The sequence below is a fragment of the Anser brachyrhynchus genome, assembly GCF_964034855.1.
Source record: "Anser brachyrhynchus genome assembly, chromosome: 17".
Taxonomy (NCBI): Eukaryota; Metazoa; Chordata; class Aves; order Anseriformes; family Anatidae; genus Anser; species Anser brachyrhynchus.
In genome coordinates this window covers 15,892,621-15,911,654 of record NC_137710.1, presented here as the reverse complement: position 1 = coordinate 15,911,654, position 19,034 = coordinate 15,892,621, and the positions used below count along the sequence as shown (strand labels likewise).

The 19,034-nt window shown below is 52.4% G+C and overlaps 1 protein-coding gene across 8 annotated transcripts in view; it reads left to right on the top strand.

Annotated features, from left to right (window-relative positions):
- Positions 1 to 10,779: 10,779 nt before the first annotated feature.
- AIFM3 (AIF family member 3) overlaps positions 10,780 to 19,034 on the top strand; it is a 61,046-nt gene continuing 52,791 nt past the window's right edge. For 5 of the 8 annotated variants that reach the window (XR_013940197.1, XR_013940198.1, XM_080558926.1 and 2 more), the window contains exon 1: positions 10,783 to 10,893. The gene's annotated coding sequence lies outside the window, so the exon portion shown is untranslated. Of the gene's footprint in view, positions 10,894 to 19,034 lie in introns of all 8 variants that reach the window. The other 3 variants (XR_013940195.1, XM_080558923.1, XR_013940196.1) reach the window with 3 other exon arrangements.

Here is a 19,034-nt window from a genome sequence, read left to right as displayed (position 1 = left end):
GAGTTTGTCAGAAATTAGAAAAAGTGTGGCCGTGGGAGAAAGTGGAGAGAGAAGAGACAAAGTCTTAGCTGGGGGAACTGACCAAGGGAGGACAGATGGCTGGGCTTAATTTGAGCTTCATCAGGAATTTATATTCTGCAGAACTTCCAGTTCTGTACTATTTCTGTCATTCTGGAGGGATAGATTCAAATGATCTCTTACCATCCCCACTGCTTTCCCTTGATCCACATGTGCTTGGTGCTGGTCCCTGTCAGGACAACAGGTAGCAGAAAACTAGCACTGGGCTGCAAGCATCAGAGTGCATCTGGCTGCAGAGGCAAACACCTAGCCCTTGTGTTTTCAAGCTCTCTCTCCTATGAACAATGGAATAGAAACAACAGAACACGTGAGAAGCAAATTTCTGTCCCTCATCAAGTGGCCATCTTTAATCCCCACTCTTCCTACACAGAGGAGCATCTCCAGTGTGAAGAGTTTCTTGGCACAGCGTCTGTCCTATCAGCTAAAGTACCTTTGCCTGAAGCTGCTCAGTCAGGATATAGAAACTATCAGAGGATCCTGGCTCTGTTATAATGTATGGGATGCAACAACTGTACCAGTTATTGAAAGTCCAATGAAATATTATTTATGGACGATGAACTCTATTAGCTGCATCTCATTCTCTATAACAAGAGTATGTCTGATAACAAAAAAGGCAAAACAGTTTGGATGGTCCCCTACAATATGCCAGTTTACAGAGTGTGCTGCCAGCAGTGTGGGAATAAAAACTGAGGTTGCAGCTTTAAAGGCTTTTAGTCCAGAAACTATCATAGAGGTAGGGAAAAAAGTTGGGTATCTGCTTTATCTGGAGGATAGTGAGCCCCAGAGAAATGGATTCAGATTCTAGAAATACAGCTTTGATAAACTGTACTGACCTGAAGGGATCCCGAAGACACTTCTAGGAGGACTAATAACACCCTAAAGAGAAAGGAGAGATCACTAAATACCTGAATATCTATTTCATCACTGAAACGGAGACCCTTTGTAAGAGTCTCCCTGAGGTGCTTGATCTTCCACAAAACCAATAGCCATTATTTCCTACTTATATTATTTCTTGCCCATCTGTTGAGAGCTCAGCAATAAGGGGTCCTGGGCTTTGTATGTCTGTAGGTGTTACTATTAGGGGTTCTGAATTACCTTATCAGGGAAGGGATCCCAAGGCATGCTGACATAGTACCATACCCTGTGCCTGTGAGGTGCTGCTGGCTGCAGCTGTGAGCAGGTAGAGCCAGTGAAGGCAGGCTCTGATCCATCAGCAGTCCACACCAGCTGCTCAGAAATCAACAGCTGGCTCCCAGGGAGAGAACCATCCCACCTCCCCTCCGTGGTCTAAAATGTCATCAAAGGTGATCAAAGGATGGTGATGGCCTCCAGAATAAGGCCAACACTGAGGGTTGTTGTGCCCCTTGGTCTCAGCTGCCTGCCTACCTTTATGGGAGATGGGTGTCACCCCCATTCCGTACGCTCTGGGTGTCGTTTCACACACTGCTATTGCACCCCACAGATCTAGAAGAGTACAGCTGACTGGAACGTGCAGCTTTGTAAGATACCAATTTTCACTGAAATTTAAGTATTCTCCTTATCCCCTCTGCATCGCAGACTGGTTACACTGATGTGTTCATTACCATGATGGACTTTTAAAAATAAGTCACACAGATTTCTGTGCAAACTGTAGCCATGAGAAGAGAGAGGCACCAGTGGTGCTACCATGCTCTCTTAATCCCCAGTATCTGAAGCTCCACATTAAATCTGAAGCTCTGGTCTAATGAAATTGGGGTGGCCTTTCAGGTCCCTATTCTCCGTGGCTAATTGCTGCATACATGAGGTTTGCATTCCCCACAGGTGACAAGGATGACCGCGACCACAGAAGATGTGAAGTCTGCCTGAATGGTGCACCTCTGCTTTTGCTGAGGAGAATGAGCCCCTAGTGAGGGGGACAGTGTGTCCCCTCCCTGTGTGAGTTCCTTCCTGATGTCAACTTTAGCACCCAGGATCACTTCCAGAGAGAGGATTCCTGGTGATGTCAATGGATTTGAGACCAGAATTATCTGAGTATTGCATCTTCACAAGAAGTGCGGCTCACTGTCCCATCTTCTCAGTTCTTCTTACGGATGGACCTGCTGTTCCTTCCTGATCTCAGTGACAGTGTCACCATGTCTATCTGTTCTAAGGAGCCCAATTTCATCTGTCATATTCCTGATGTAGATCTCAACCAAGAGCTGCTGTTTCTTTGGACTCTTGTAGCAAAATGGCAAGTGTGGCTGTAAAGATAAGCTGAGTCTCTCTCAGCCTGTGGAATTGTGAATTCACATACATCATTCCATGTTGCCTGGCCAGAAAAGAAAAAAACTCACAGAGGAAGGGACCTCTGGAGTGTCTGATCTGACATCCCTCACAAAGAGGGAAAATTGTCAATTCTAGATCAGCTCAGCTGTGGCTTTGTCTAGCTGAGTACTGAAAATCTCAAACAGCTGAGATTTCACCATCGTTCTAACCTTCTCTGAGGGTTGCACCACTACCTAGTGATATATATGTATATATATTTATATAATTTTTTTTTTCCTAGTGTGCAGCCTGAACTTCCCAGGTTGCAGCTTCTGGCCTTTACTGCTTGTTTTATCACCTGGCACTGTTAAGAGCTTGGCTCTGTCATCTTCACAACTGCTCTTCAAGGCAGAGTGCCCAGTTACAACCCAGTTGTTCCAGAAAGTGGGAAAACCAAATCTTATCTAAGGATTCATGTGTTTAAGATTGTCTCTCAAGTAAGCAAAGGTCCTGGCTGCTGGAGGCTGTGGTCAGCTCAGTATCAGGGTTGTAGTTACACTGGGGAGTGATTAATACACTGGAGAGGAAGGATGCCATTCAGAAGAACCTCAAAAGGCTGGAGAAATTAGCAGGCAGGAAGCTCATGCAATTCAGCAAAAACAAATATCAAGTCCTGCTTCTGGGGTGGACTAACGCCATGCAAGACAAGAGCTGGGACACTGTGGACAAAGAAAGCAGCTTTTCAGGAAAGGACTTGGGAGTCCTCGTAGTCAGCAAGTGGGATATGAGTTGTCTGTGTGCCTTGGCAGCAAATGCAGCCACATCCTGGGCTGTGTTTGTAAGAGCACAGCCAGTATGGTGAGAGAAAGGATTTCTTCCCTCTCTTCAGCACTGGAGAGACCACATTTGGGCTCTGGGTACAGTTTGGTTCTTTCTAGTTCAAGAAAGACATGGACATCCTGGAGCAAAACCAGTTTCAGTTTGGAGCACTCAACATGCAAGCGGAGGCAGAGGGCTTGTTCAAAGTGGAGAAGAGAATGCCAAGGGGAGCACTAATCACTGTCCTCAACAGTGTAAAAGGGGGTTAAGAACAGAGAGAGACAGCCTCTTGGAGGTGCACGGTGATGAGAATTGAGGCAACATGAACAGGCTGCAGCAAGGGAAATTCTGATTAGATAATAGGGTAAATAAAATCACAATGAGGGTGTTACAACACTGGCCTGGAGATGCAGAAAGGCTGCTGTATCTCCGTTCTTCGAGGTACTCAGCCTTGGAGATACTCAAGACCAGACATAACCTTGAGTACCCCAATCTAACTTCAAAGCGCACATGCTTTGAGCAAGAGGTTGGACCAGAAGCCTCCTAAGGCTCCATCCAACCTATTTTTCTCTGATTCTCATGCCATGATTATGTTGCAGTACAGACCCATGAAAGGAGAAGATTTTTATAACCAGCCATTGTGTCATTGGACTGTCGGCATTTGGTCTGAAGAAGTCACAAATTTTAGTGTAAACAATTAACCACAAGAATGAAATAGCCAAATCTTCCCATATTTTTCCAGCCATTGCAATCTGATAGTTACAGATCCTGGTGCTCAAAATCAGAAACCTTTAAATAGAGTTTCAAAAGTCACATCACATCATGGTAACAGAGGTATGAGAAAAAGTGTCGCTCTGGTCCTGTTCCTACTTTGAAATAAGTTCACTACAGACAAGATGATGAAGGACTTAGGACCACACCTAAGTCAACATCTTTGAAAATCCTTCCTGAATAGCAGCTACCAGTCCAACAGGTCTCACCTCATGATCTCTGCCATAAAGAAAAACAAATGGAACCCCCATAACCTTGCCAGCATGGCTTTGGGGTGGGCTCCGTGCTGTTTCAGGGGATGTGTATCATGAAATACCTTTGTCATTTGTAATCAGAACAGCTTCTTGCACCTCTGGCTCTGAGAACTTGTAAGAGACATTCTGGTGGTAGAATTCAGCTGAACATAGAGACTTCTCATATTTTCTATTTTGCTAAAAAAAAAAAAAGGAGCTATCCAGTTTACTTCAGGCATTATCACTACGTGAGATGTATTAGACACCTGGTAACTGCAGCCAAAGAGTAGACAGCTGAATGGAGAAGGCTTGGGAATAATGTTCGAGTTCATTCCTTGGTTTTCAGTGGCCTGTAAACATCAAGGATCTCTTTTGAGAGAGATGAAAAAAGAGCTCTGAGCTGAAGGTAGCTCACCCTGCCCTTGGAAAATCAAGAAGAGAAGAGAACAACCTAGTCAGAACAGGCCACCGATGTGCATTACAGGGGGTGCTGTCTTTCAGAGACCAGGCAGCTCCCCCTCAGTTACATTACTGCATGCAGGCTGCTGTCAGGACCTGCTGCAGGCAGGCTTTCACCCTGGAACACATGCAAGGTAACACAGCGTCACTTTGTGAAAAAGGGTAAGGGCCTGCATGCAACAGGGGAGAATCTTGTATGCAGCCACCTACTGCTGTGCATGGCAGCAGCCAGCAAGTCCTACACCTGCTCTGCTCCATGTTGCAGAGCATCCCATGCCATGGCTTCGCTCGAGCTAGGACATGCTGTCCCAGCCGTAAGCACAGAGAGTGATTCCTGGAGGTATCTGTGAAAGAGGAGAGTTGGGGAGGCCAGGAGCAAGGATGCTGTCCTGCAGTGGGAGATGGGTACACAGGACTGTGTGTGAGTCAGAGAGAGGCTGGTGGCAGTGTGAACGATGAGGTTGGTATCTTGTCTTAGGGAGGGATGAGGAAGCAGGGACAAAATGTTGGGTTGATTGCAGAAAGGTGATGGAGATAGAAAAACTTGGGAGCCCTGTTGGGTGAGCGACATGAGGGGAGCATGAGCTGGGGGAGATGTGGTGGCTTGGAGCTGGAACACCCAAAAGATATCCAGATTGGGGAACATCAAATAATTTAGGCCCCTACTTCTAAATCAACGTTGGCTTCATGCTGCCTAGTATGGGCCCAGGTCACAGCCTCTCCGCTGCAGATTCCCTCTAAACTTCCCTCTAAAATTCCAGCACTGCTCACATGCAATCCAAGGAGCGCCGCGAACAGGACGTGCTAACAGCACAGACTTCAGCAGTTAGCACAGGCGGTTTGTGCAGGGCAGTTCAGGCGGGGCAGGGAGGATCCTCTCCTCCCTTTCACACCTCCCTTTCTCTTTCTCTCCTCTCCTCTGGGAACTCTACCTTTTATAACTTATAATTCACCATGGTGGGCACCTGTCGCAGCGGCCGGCCTGTGTGAGGGGACACGACTTCTCTGGGCTCATGTGGGCACCCAGGTAGATCCCCTGAGGGGTGATGTGGCAGTCCAGACTGGTGACTGTGAGGAGCTCCAGAATCTGGAGGCCCCCCTGGGTCCTGAGGGAAGAGAGAGCTGTTGTGGGTGCAGGTGTGTCCTGCTCAAGGAACTGCTTGAGCAGATGGCTGGGCTGCAGTGAGAAATTGGCAGCCTGAGGGGCTCCTGGGAGACTCTGAGGGAGATGGATAGGAAGTGTCAACCTGCCCCTACTGAGGCCCGGCAGCCCCCTCCTAAGTCCCTGCAAGGGGCACTAGCTGGTCCAGCTGCTCACCTGCAGGACAGAGGGCTTGACCGCCCACGAGAGGAAACGGGCTGGACCCTCGTCTCAGCTCGAAGCAGAAGGAGGTGCCTGCCCCCAACACCCACGGAGCCACGAACCCCCATGGTGCAACTAGGGAAATAGATTCGAGGCTCTCGGGCAGGAAAAGGAAAAGAATGGGGGTCTGGACAGTAGTCAGAACCCAGGCCCCGCGAAGCATGTCAAGAACGAGGGAAGTAGCAAGCATAGGGAGCGGGGCCGGACAAGGCACTGCATCAAAACCAGTGCCACAAAAAAAGGGCGGAGAGTCTTAGTGGTCGAGGTATGCTGTCTTCCTGGAGCACGTGCCAGAGATGTTAGGAAGGCTCTGCCGCAGCTCATTAAACTGGAGGACTACTATCCTCTTGTTGTCATTCAGGTTGGACCCCGGGAAGCTGCAACAAGAAAAATGAGAAATATTAAAAAGGACTTTGCATCCCTGGGAAGGATGTTGAAGGGATCGAGGGTATAGGCAGTGTTCTCCTCTGTCCTCCCGATGGGTGACTAGGACCCAGAAAGAAGGAGGAGAACAGGTCAGGTAAATGACTGGCTGAGGGGATGGTGTCTGGACCAAGGCTTTGGGTATTGTGATCTTGGGCAGGCCTTTGAGAAGCCAGGTATGTGGGCTGCTGACCGACTCCAACTCAGCAAGTGGGGCACAAGTGCGTTGGGGAGCAAGCTCTCTGGGCTGTTTACTAGGGCTTTAAACTAGGTTTGACGGGGGAAGGGAGGGAAGTTAGAAGTGACAGAGAAGGGCTGGGGGAAGTTGTCACTGCTGACACTGATGAAGATAGTAGGGAAAAAACTCTGAGTTGTCCCATAGGGTTGTCCAAGGGCTCCTCAGAGAAGGTAATGTTCCCAATATCCCGTCTGGAATCTTCTTCTTGCTTCCCTCTAGGGGTAACTGTGCCTGCTGCTTCCCTAAAATGCCTGTATACCAATGCACGGAGCACGGGAAATAAACAGGCTGAGCTCGAGATCTGTGTATGGTCGCGGAGCCATGATCTCATTGCAATCACGGAGACGTGGTGGGACAGCTCGCATGACTGGAAGGCTGTCGTGGAGGGCTACATCCTTTCTGGGAAAGACAGACTGGGGAAGTGAGGGGGAGGTGGTGGTGGACACAAGCACAGCTGTGTCCACCAAATACTTTTGGGTGGACACAGCTGTGCTTGCCAGGCTCTGGACAGGAGATGGAGCCACACAGCAAGAAAATCCATTTGCTGTGTGCCCTTTGCTCAGGGGAGGACACAGGTTGGGCAGGAAGGAAAACCCCCTGCCAGCACATGCACTGCCTGGGCCAGTACCACTGGGCACTGCTGTACGGACAAGCCCCGGCCTCCGCTGTGGGTGCTTACACTCCTCAGCTCATTAACAATGGCTCATTAAGGGCCTTGCATAATGCATATCTCCATGACTCCTCAAGTCCACTCTTTGTCCAGTTGAAAACTGGTTATTTCATTCCCCTTACTCTTCTGCCCTTGCCAGCTCTGACATACTGCAGCTGTGCAGACCAGCCTGTGGATGGATGAAAACAGTCAGCTCCTGTCCCAGTGGAGAAGGGCAGGGATGACAGTTGTCACCTACAGCTGCAATAGGCACGATATGCTGAGGTGCTCTCCAGGAGGGACCTGGAGCTTGGCCTGCAGTGGAGCTGGGGCAGAACTTCGTGGCTCATCACAGCACCAAGAGGTGGAGAGCAGAAACCAGAGGTGTGAGTGCAGAGCATGTGCTGGGGAAGAGTGAATGTGCAGTGTGAAGCTTTAATAAAATAATGGAAGGATGGAGGACAGCAAAGCAAAGTGGAAGAATACAAGAAAGCACAGCCAACCACTGAGGGGAGGACAAATTTGTCTCTGTCTGGAAAAAAGTCCCCAGGAGGTGCTTTGCTAAGCTGTTGTGCTGCACTCACTTTTGTGAGCAGGCACTGGAGGTTGCCCTGGAGGACAGGGACTGGGGGCTGAGGGAAGATGGTTTGAAAGACCCAGGGTGACCGAGGGGCAAGGGGGCTGTGGCAGGGAGTGGGTCCCACAGCTGCTGTACCTGCCAGGCAGATGAAGTGGAGAGATGCACAGCCCACACAGTGCTCGGCAGTGCCCTGATGTTGGCTGCACCAATGCTTCCTGGTCAGCCTTGCTCAGGTGTGCTGTCCAGGTGGTGTATCTGTATGTGGTGGTGACAGCTGACTCCATGTCAAGGCCAAGGCCCGTCTTGGAGCACTGGAAGATGCCTGGCTGAGCTCTGCCAGTGGGAGGGGGGACAGACTCATGCCATGTGCGATGGGGACTTTTGGAAGGTGTTCCCACTTCACCTTGGAGCTCTCATCAGTATGAGATGTGGTCCTTTGAAGGTTATGGAGGTATAATGGCATCACTTCTTGAAGTTTCTGCAACATGAGTGTGGCCAGTTTGGTACTGAATGGGGCATTGTGCACTCGGTGCCGCTTGCTGGAAGTGTTCTGGGAACTGCAGCAAAGCACAGCACAGGTTGGCCCATGATCTCCAAGCCTTGCAAGCAGTGACTAGGGGATCATCAGCAAGGGCACCCAGAGCAGGGGACAGCAGGCAGGCAGCTGGTGGGCTCCTGGTCTCCCGCAGGCTGTGGCCCACAATCCTTCTGCCTCTGTCACTTCCCTAGAAACTAAAAGCACCAAGCAATGTCAGGGCACTGAACTGCTCATCACACCCTGCTCTGGCCTGAGTGCATCAGGGCGGGGAGGCAGGGGAGGTAGGGAGGCAGGGAGGCAAGCAGGGCTGTGCAGGGAAGGCAGGACTTTTTCCTGAGGGCATGGCGCAGCAGAGGCTTGCACTCAGCCTTTTCAGGGCTCTTTCTGGTCCTTCCCAGGTGCCACGGGGGAGCACCCAGAACAGTATTCTGTGGTGTCCTGGTTTGCTGCAGTGTGCTTGCCACAGGTGGAGGCACAGAGCTCGGCCCAGATCCACCCATGCCCCATGCCGGGGGTTGCGGGTGTGGCAGCGCCACAGGGATGGTCGCCTCCTGCTGCAGGCCCCGTGGGTCTGTGGGCAGAGAGCAGCTTGCCTCCAAAAGGGGCTCAATCAGAGCAAGGAGAAGAGCCCCCTGCCTGGCAGCAGGAGCTGGGCCTCCCCTTCCTGAGCTGGGGTGGGGAGAGAGAGGAATTCAGCCAGGGATGGGAGACCCTGTGGCCCACTGCCTCGGGGTGCCAGTGGGAAGAACCATTTTGTCTCCCCATCCCTGTCCTTGCCCCCATCCCTGTCCCCATCTCCATCCTGGGTATCCCCACCATGGGTATCATGGGGGGTTAGTTTGGGGTGAGGGAAGGTACAGAGCTGCTCATCTCCATCTTGCTGCCCAGCCCAGCAGGCAGTCACCCTGAGGCCCTGAGCCTCACAGAGAGGGCAGGGAGCCAGTGTGGTGAGGGAGCTGCTGGCCCCTGCACTTCTCTGCCCCTGTTGTCTGGCTCAGCCTGGACACCAGCCTGCAGAGCAGCTGAACGCACTGAGCAGAGCGCACTGAGCCTGGCTGCCCCACAGCCCCCTCTCTGTATCAACAAGCAGCTCTGCAGTATTTCCAAGGAAGGCAGGGCCCAAAGCCATCACATAGGGCTGCCAACACATCCTGCCCTCACAGCTCTTTGCCATCCACCCCATCACAGGCAGAGCTGCATCTCCCACTAATATCCCACCATCCTTCTGGCAGAGCAGTGTGCTTGGCCCAGCAAAATGCAGCGAAATAGTCCCATGTTTTGTACAGTTGTAGTATCAGCTGAGCCTGACTGCCTGTGGCCTGCAGACAATGCTTATAGTTGGGATAATTGCTTTCTTCCATGGCCCAGTCCTCACTCACTGCTTGGCAGGTGGATGGGAGCACTCTAGCTCATTTTCCACACCAGAGGCCAAAGATCCCATTTGCTGGGCAGGGGCAGTTCAGCAGGGCGCAGCCACCATGGGTCCCTGCTGCCAGTTGTACTGCATCCCGTGGGAGTGAGCTGTTGTTAACAACTGTAAAAAGTGTATCCGAGCAGCCCAGCTAAGCCTTTCATATCCTTCGGATCAGGGAGCAATAAAGCTGTGCATTAGAGGGCAGTCAACATGCTGCACAGCATCAGGGAGTCATATAATCAGGGTGTAAGACAGCAGTGACCAAAGACAATCTGTATGTAGGGGAGAAAAAACCTTTCTCTGTATCCAGGGGCACCTCAAAATTCATAGAGGAAAAACAGAATATATATTTGGGGCGTGTGCAAGTAAAAGGCGTATAGAGATGCTGACGTTCCCCCAAACAGAGTCTGATGGATGAGGAAAGTAGTTTATTGGGGAAAGTAGAAAACATGACAGGCAGGCAGGAGGGGGAATAGATCCCCACCTCCAAAGTGAGCAGAAAAATGTAAATCCAGAAGGGCAATGTAAAACAAGTTACCCGGGAAAGGATGAGGCTGGCTGCTTCCAAGAAGGCAGGAGTAATAGTGCCCAGGCAGCAGATGGCGATCCCCTGCCTCGCCCTTCCGAAGCAGAACAGCAAAGGCTGTTCGCGGCCAAAGGCCGGGGCACCGGGCAGCAGCAGCGGCTCGCCCCGAACGCCGCCGCCGCTCCGTGACGCCCGCCGCCGGGCTGCCGAGCCCGGAGGCGAGCAGCGGAGGTCTCGCTAGCGCCGGGGGCCTCCCGACGCCCCGGAGCATCGCTGGACTTGTCCGCTACGCCCCGCTGCGGCCTGGTGACGGGTACCGCTTCTCCCCACAGGCACCGCGCCGCCCGCCGTGGGGCGCACCCCGCGCGGACACCCCCGCCGCCTGCGCCCTGGGCACGAAGCCGCACCCGCACCCGGCCCCGCACGGCCGCCCGCAGCCCCGGTGCCTCCGCCCCGCCCCGCCCCGGCCCGGCCCGGCCCGCCCGGGGGCGGCCGCGCTCCCCACCCCCCCCCCCCCCGGCTGCCGCGGTGCTGCGGGACGCGCCGCTCGCCGCGCCGGGACCCGCCGCCGCTGCCCAGGTACGCGCGGGGCCGCGTCCCGGGGAGGGGGAGCCGCCGCGGGCCGGACGCCGGCGCCGCTCCCGGAGCCGCTCCCGGAGCAGCCCAGCTCGAGCGGCTCCGAGCTCGGCGCCTCGCCGGGAAGGGGGGGGGGGGGCTCCCCGGGACCGCATCCGGCTGCCCTGGGCCGGGCGCTGTCCTTCGGTCGGTCGGGGCCGCCCGCCGCCACCCTCCGCTCGTCCCCCGAGCCCAGCAGAAGGGCGGCTCCGGGCCGGCGGAGCGGGGCTGCGCTTCACCGGGAGCAACCTGCGGGGCCGAGGGGAGACCGGCCGGTGGCCGCGTCGGCGCTGCGGGAGAACCGCCCGCCCTTCCGAAATGCAGCAAGAAAGCAAAGCAGCGAAAATACGGGCCACGATCGCTGACGAAGAAACGCTGCGTTTCTCGCGAACCCCCCGTTTCTGAAGGAGCCAAATGCTCAGCGTGTCCTCCAAGTTTGGGGGACATGTTTTGTCCGTATCTGGGGACCATAATCCCACCTGGGCAAACAGCCACGGTTTCATTGACCAGCAGCTGGTGGGCTGGCAAAATGCATATGATCCAGATATACATACAGATGTCAATCTGCCCTTGCATGAGTGAATGGGGGACTGTATAAGTGGGTAACTGCATGGTCTCCTCTCTCTGAAAGCATCAGATTCCCAGTGTGATGGATAGAAGCTCAAATTTGGTGGTTTTATGCTTAGCTGTTAGTCTTGGAAAACATTCCCTTGACAAACTCCTTTTGCACTGCTTGCAGCTTCTGTAGGAAACACGATTTTCTCTTGTGCAATAGTGAAACAGCAATGATGGCAAGCAGAAGGTCTTGGCTGTAATAGAGTGATTGAGAACTAAACCTCTTTTGTGTTGTGAAATACTTTGATTTTTGCATCAAGCAGTCTGCACCTGGGAGACTTTTCAGCATTTCTCTATTTATTGGCATACCTTTGAGATCTGAACCAAATCTCTTGTTTAATTATTAATTTCAGAACATTTCCAATCCACCTTGCAGAGGACGTATTAGAGCGGTGGCAATGAGAGCACTGCTGACTGAGCCTTTAACCTGGAGCCTATAAATTGCTGAAGCAGCAACCAGTAAAACAGTTGTGGCTAGCTGTAGTCTGACGGAGTGTTCCTGCTGTGCTTCTTTGGGAGTCATCAGGGCATGCTGAATGGCAACTTTTTAGCTATATTTGCTGCCACTGGGAATCACTTCTAGTGGCAAGTGCACCAGGATGGGGGTTTCTCCCCATCCTCAGTGACTGAGCCAGAAGAGATGGGGCTGTTGTACCACATCTGTAGGGCTGCAGGCATGCACAAGCTATTCTTGGCATTTTGCATCGTAAATTTTGCTTCTGTTTCTCATGGACATCAGAAAGCACCCAACAAAGCCAAATCCACTGTTTTCTTCATGCCGATGTAAAGCAAACCTCTGTCTCCACTGGGTAGCTCGCTGGGCAGGGCAAGCTGCAGCTGGGGAGGGAGAATTTTGGAGGCACGGGTGTGCTGAGGAGAGTGGACACACTGCAGGTTCCCTGGGAAGCAAAGTGCTGGGAGGAGCAGGAGGGGAAGTGGGGGTGGGTGAGGGTCCGACACTGACAGAGTTGCCAGGGGACCCCTGGAGCTAGGGCTAGGGAGGAGAGGATGGGCTTCCCTAGTCTGCTCCCAGGGACAGGTGTGAAAATGGCACAAAAACTGGGAGTGGGAGCGTTGGGCAGTGGGAGAGGAACTGTCGGGAGAGCTGCCGGGGGGAGGAAAGGGGGGTAAAGATGTGGGGACTTCGGGGTGCGTGGGACCAGGGCAGACAGGAGGAAAGGGGGTCCCTGCTGCAGCTCCTGCACGCCAGCCTCTGTGAACTCCATTCATCACCGCCTGGGCAGGGGACGCGGTCGGCTGCTGTGTTGGTGCATGGCAGTGTGATGGCATCAGGATGGCATCAGCCTCCTTGGGATGGGGATGGGAGGCAGCAACACAAGCAAGGGCATTTCCCTCCCCATTTGTGCACCCTGTGCCAGGAGGTCAGTTTATGTAAGCGCTGGGAGCCAGATCTCAGGGGTTTGTAGGACCCCGTGTGCATACTTTGTAGTACAGTTCCTGGAAGAGGTGATACCATAACCTCCAGGTTGGAGACCCATATATTGTCACCCCTAGATTATTTTAAAAGTACACATTTGACTTGCTCTAAAAATGCACGTTGCCTTGATAACACAGAGCACACAGCATGATTGGGTCGGTGCTGGGAAGTGCTTCAGCACCCCTGATGCTCTGGCCACACATGGGCTGTGTTTGGAGTTGTGTGTCCAGAGGAGAGTCCTGCTTTCCTTGGCAGAAGAGCCTGTGTTATTCTGGAGATGAAGCCAAGAGCCAGCCCTGGGGCAGCTCAGCTCCACGGAGCCAGACCTTGCACGGAACTGGAGCTTCTGACACCAAGCTCCTTGTGTTTCCGTGGGGGCTTCGGCCGCTTGGCTGTGCCCTGGATGGAGATGCCATGACTGGCAGAGAACAAGGTGCATTCAGCTGGGGATGCTGGCTGCACTTGATGCCGGCATCTGCCATGGTTTTGGCAGGTGTGCTGGCTGGTGGGCTACAAGGGCTGCTGTGGGTCTTGGTCGTCACTGAAGGTGAAAGAGCAGGAAAACAGCTGTGCTGGAGAGAGTGTCAGACTGGGGAGAAGCTCGCAATGGAATTTCAACAGGGATCCACCTTACATTTTTAAACTAATGACCTCTGCCCCACAAAGCAGCAGATGCTGATGAAATTTGCTGAGGATGGTGAGAGGCATCACTGGTGGCTGGGACCTCCCCACCGAGCAGAGAAACGGAGAAGAGGTGCACAAGGCTGTGCACTGGAGGGGGGGGGCAAAAGTTTCTGCTGTGAAACAGGAGCTAACCTTTAGGAAATGATGGAGGTTGACAGCCTGGGACAGCCATCTCGAACAGGGGGATGTGCAGTGACCATCCTAAAACCTTTCAGCTCAGAGGAACATTTGCATTGCTGTGCCAGGCATGGCAGGGTCTGGTAGAATGTGGGGGCCCACTCTATAGCTCTGATAATTTCTGTGAAAATCAAATTAGAGCAAATCCCCTTAAAAATAAGGGAAATGGACAGCCCTTGTCTGAGGAGGACACCAAGAGAACTCACTTATACAAAATGTAGCCTGGATGTGGATCTGGTGGATGTGCTGGGATAAACACCAAGGAGAGAAAAGGTCTGCTGAGGATGGAGGACCATGTGGGTACAAATGAAAGGGAAGGTGGGTATATTTAGGATGGAAATTGGAGGAGGTTTGTAATCGTCAGAGGAATGCTGTTTGGGGATGGGTTTTCTGGTGCTGTGCACTGGACGTGTGGAGCTGGCCATGTGGTGGGGGGCATGTGGTGGGGGCATGCCCGGTGGGATGGGGAGCTGGGGTGCACTGCTGTGTGCTGCAGGTAGGGAAGGAGGGCTTCGAGCCCCGGTGTTGTTCAGGACTCAGCGGGAAGGGGGACACCAGCAGGTCTGGGGGTGGTGGTTGGCTGGTGAGGGGCCTGGGGGCTGTCAGGGACTTGACAGCAGGGACAGAGCCTCAGGATTCACGGCGAAGCCCAGTGCCTGAGTCTGCTCTCAGCCTGTGGTGTGGGAGGGCCATGCTCCCACCTCCTCGGCAGTCCCTCTGCCGCCAGTTTGTGGCTGAGCCACTGGCTAGGCACCTGGGGAGCAGAGCTTGAGTGGTGGGATGGGACAGGACGGGATGCGGTGCAGAAGCTACCGGGCCCTGTGCCGTGGTGGGGTATGTTCTTCGCAGTGTTTGCAAGGCCTATCCAAAACAGGTCTCCTGCTGGAACTGCGCAGTGGTTCCTGCTGTGCCCTGTGTGAAAGACAATATTGTGCATGTACAGAGAGTTGGGAAGGAGGTAACTCTACAATAGATATGGTACACTTTGGGATCAAGGGTTATTTTTTTCTACAGCGAGGACCAGGGTCAGAGCCAGCTCTTTCCTGCAAGAGTGGATAATGCCACAAGATGCTCTGAGCCTCCGCCCCCTGCTCCTCCTGCTCTCCTGATGGGGGCACAGCTTACAAACACAAATCTCTCTCACTAGCAAAGGCACATGGTTCTCTGCTCATCAGAGCAAATAGGAGTTTTGGGACCAGGGATGGTCTTGCACTGGATTCCCAGCTGCAGAGAGGGTTGGGAAACCACACCAAAGGCAGGGGACGGGAACTCCCAGCGCTACAGGCTGGGAGATGAGTGGTTGGAAAGCTGCCTGGCAGAGAAGGACCTGGCAATACTGGTTGATAGTCAGCTGAATATGAGCCAGCAGTGTGCTCAGGTGGCCAAGAAGGCCAACAGCATCCTGGCCTGTATAAGAAGCAGTGTGGCCAGCAGATCTAGGGAAGTGATTGTGCCCCTGTACTCGGCTCTGGTGAGGCCGCACCTCGAGTACTGTGTTCAGTTTTGGGCCCCTCGCTACAAGAAGGACATGGACGTGCTTGAGTGAGTCCAGAGAAGGGCGACCAAGCTGGTGAGGGGTCTGGAGAACAAGTCTTACGAGGAGCGGCTGAGGGAGCTGGGGTTGTTTAGCCTGGAGAAGAGGAGGCTCGGGGGCGACCTTATCGCTGTCTATAGGTACCTTAAAGGAGGCTGTAGCGAGGTGGGGGTTGGTCTATTCTCCCACGTGCCTGGTGACAGGATGAGGAGGAATGGGTTAAAGTTGTGCCAGGGGAGGTTTAGGTTGGATATTAGGAAGTACTTCTTTACCGAAAGGGTTGTTAGGCATTGGAATAGGCTGCCCAGGGAAGTGGTGGAGTCACCATCCCTGGAGGTCTTTAAAAGACGTTTAGATGTTGAACTTAGTGATATGGTTTAGTGGAGGACTTGTTAGTATTAGGTCAGAGGTTGGACTTGGTGATCTTGGAGGTCTCTTCCAACCTAGACGATTCTGTGATTCTGTGATTCTGTGATTCTGTGATTCTGTGATTCTGTGATTCTGTGAACTATTGCCCAGACGGCAGGACAGAGGCTTTGCTGTTGAGCAGACAGATGCGGCAGGACAGTCATGAAAACAGCAAGGGCTGTTTGCAGTGAAGCAAGTCTTCCAGGAAATGACAGAATCCAAGAATGGTTTGGGTTGGAAGGGACCTTAAAGATCATCTAATTCCAACCCCACTGCCGTGGACAGGGACACCTTCCACTAGATCAGGCTGCTCAAAGCCCCATCCAACCTGGCCTTACACACTTGCAGGGATGGGGCATCCACAGCTTCTCTGGGCAACCTGTGCCAGTGCTTCACCACCCTCAGAGTAATAACCTTTTTTCCTGCTATCTAATCTAAATCTCCCCTTGTTTAGTTTGAAACCATTACCCCTTGTTCTATCACTACACTCCCTGACTAAGAGTCCCTCTCCAGCTTTCCTGTAGCCCCCTTTACGCACTGGAAGGCCTCTATAAGGTCTCCCTGGAGCCTTCTCTTCTCCAAGCTGAACAACCCCTACTCTCTCAGCCTGTCTTCGTAGGAGAGGCTCCAGCCCTTTCATCATCTTTGTGGTCTTCCTCTGGACTCGCTCTAATACTTCCGTGTCCTTCTTGGACAGTCCCAGAGCTGAGCGCAGGGCTCCAGGTGGGGTCTCAGGAGAGCAGAGCAGAGGGGAGCAATCACCTCCCTCGACCTGCTGGCCATGCTGCTTTTGGTGCAGCCCAGGATACTGTTGGCTTTCTGGGCCGCAAGCACATATTGCTGACTCACGTCAAGCTTCTTGTTAACCAACACCTCCAGCTCCTTCTCCTCAAGGTTGCTCTCAATCCATTCTCCCCTCAGCCTGTATCCTGGGATTGCCCTGGCCCAGTTGCAGGACCTTGCACTTGGCCTTGTTGAACCTCATCAGGTTTGCACAGGCCCACCTCTCCAGCCTGTCTGGGTCCCTCTGGATGGCATCCCTTCCCTCCAGCATGTCAACCACACCACACAGCTTGGTGTCATTGGCAAACTAGCTGAGGGTGCACTCGATCTCACTGTCCATGTCACCAACAAAGATGTTAAACAGTGCCTGTCCCAATCCTGACCCCTGAGGAACACCACTTGTTACTGATCTCGACCTGGACATTGAGCCATTGACCGCAACTGTTTGAATGAGATCATCTTACCAGTTCCTTGCCCACTGAGTGGTCCATCCATCAAATCCATGTCTCTGCAATTTAGAGAAAAGGATGTTGTGCAGGACAGTGTCAAATGCTTTGCACAAGTCCAGGTAGATGATATTAAATACTCTTCCCTTCACCCATGCTATAACCCCATCATAGAAGGCACAAATTTGTCAGGCATGATCTGCCCTTCCTTAGTGAAGCCATGTTGGCTGTCACCAGTCATCTCTTTGTTTTCCATGTGCCTTGGCACAGTTTCCAGGAGGATCTGCTCTTGAGCAAATGCAGAGCTACCATTCATACTTTGTTCCCTCATGTCCCTGATCTACATGGAATTGCATGCTGGTGGTTGATGAGCACAGGGCAGCATGTCATCAGGCTTATAAATAGGAAAGTTTTGTTTTCTTATTTTTGAACATAGATTCAGTCAGAGTAGAGTTCAGATGGAAAATCACCTGAGTGTCACAGTGTACTGTCTGGTTACAGAGGGCCCATATTGCTGGATGACCCAGTGGACAGAACTGAAAGCACCATAACTATACAAGACACAGCCAGGAGGTGATGTAGTCTGTGCTTTTTGCTGCAAGAACCCTTTGGGAGGCCTCCACAGGGAAGGTGGAGGAAGAACTGCAAAGCTGTGTGTGGGCTCATTTGGTGGATAGAGGAGCCAGAAGCTTGTGCTCACCCTTCTGCATTTTTTCCTCTGTCTCACAAAGTCTATGCTGAGGTGTTCTGAGATCTAGGCTTTGCTAGAGAGCTTGGGTGAGGGGTGTAGAAAAACAGTTTCACATGTCCAGCACTATTGTGACTGTTCAGGGTGGTGGAGCAGATTGGAGGGGTTTCCTTGTTCAAGTCCCCAGCTGCAGATGGTTTCTGGAAGGCTAAAATCTCTTATCTGGCCTTCCAGATAAGGGATTACCTGGGTAAGGTAGAAAAAGGGCACTGTTGGTAGACATCAAGCACCTTCCAAAAACTCCGTTGGGAAAATGTCCCTGGGTACAGACACCTCCATTGACTTTATTCTCCCTTCTCTCAGACCTAGGTGCATTGTGGCAGTTGGTGATATCCAAGCGTACAGAGCACAGGGTGCTGTTGAGACCCCGTTTAGGCATCCTTATACTGAGCAGGAAAGAAATGCCTCTGATATCCTCTAACTTGGACTCTAAAGGATGTCCTGAAGAAAACGCTCAGTTCTTCAAATGCTGTGAGTGCGAAAACTATCTGCAGTAACTTGTAATACTTCTGAAGGCCAAAGTTCTTGAGACAGAAACATGCATATGTTTGCAAACAATGGAACTGAGATACAATGAAAAGGAATTTTTATTGTATGCAGGGGCAGTTAAAAAATAGCAGCTCCTGTTGAGCTTGAAGCTCTAGGACATTTCCTTAGAATATCTATGCTACAAATGACTGAAAACTAGAAAAACAAAACTGCTGTGGGGAAGAGTGTTGGAGAGATCAAGGGCACAGCTGGATTTCTGGTTCTGCAAAATGGGGAATCACTGACCTGAAATGGCCTGGAGGAGCAAGGCAGGGGGCTGTGCTCAGTGCTGCAGAAGAAGGAGACTCCCTCTGGAGGCCTGTGCCAATCTGCCTAGGGAAAAGAATTCCTTCCTGAGCCCACAGCTGGAATCTGCTGTGCCCTGAGCTTGCGAGCAAGACCTGACTGCTGGCCCCATGGCAGGGGGCTGGCATGCCCACTGAGGGACACCAGCATGTCAAACTCCTTTCCTCCGTCAATCTGGAAGCATCTCAGGGGCTTCTGAGAAAACTCCAGAAGTGATAGACCTGGGAGAAAAAACAAAAAAAAAAAGTCCTTCCTAGTCCTTGCATCTGCCCAGTGGGTGCTCCAAAATGTGAGAGTAGTGTGACCATTTTGAACATATTGACTTCCTCTTTCTTATAGGTGCTGCATCTGGCAGCAGGAAGAGGTGTGGATGGGAAGCTTGGGGTGGTCTCCACCTGCCAAGAGTGGATTTCTGTGTTCTTTGTAGTCCATTAAGCC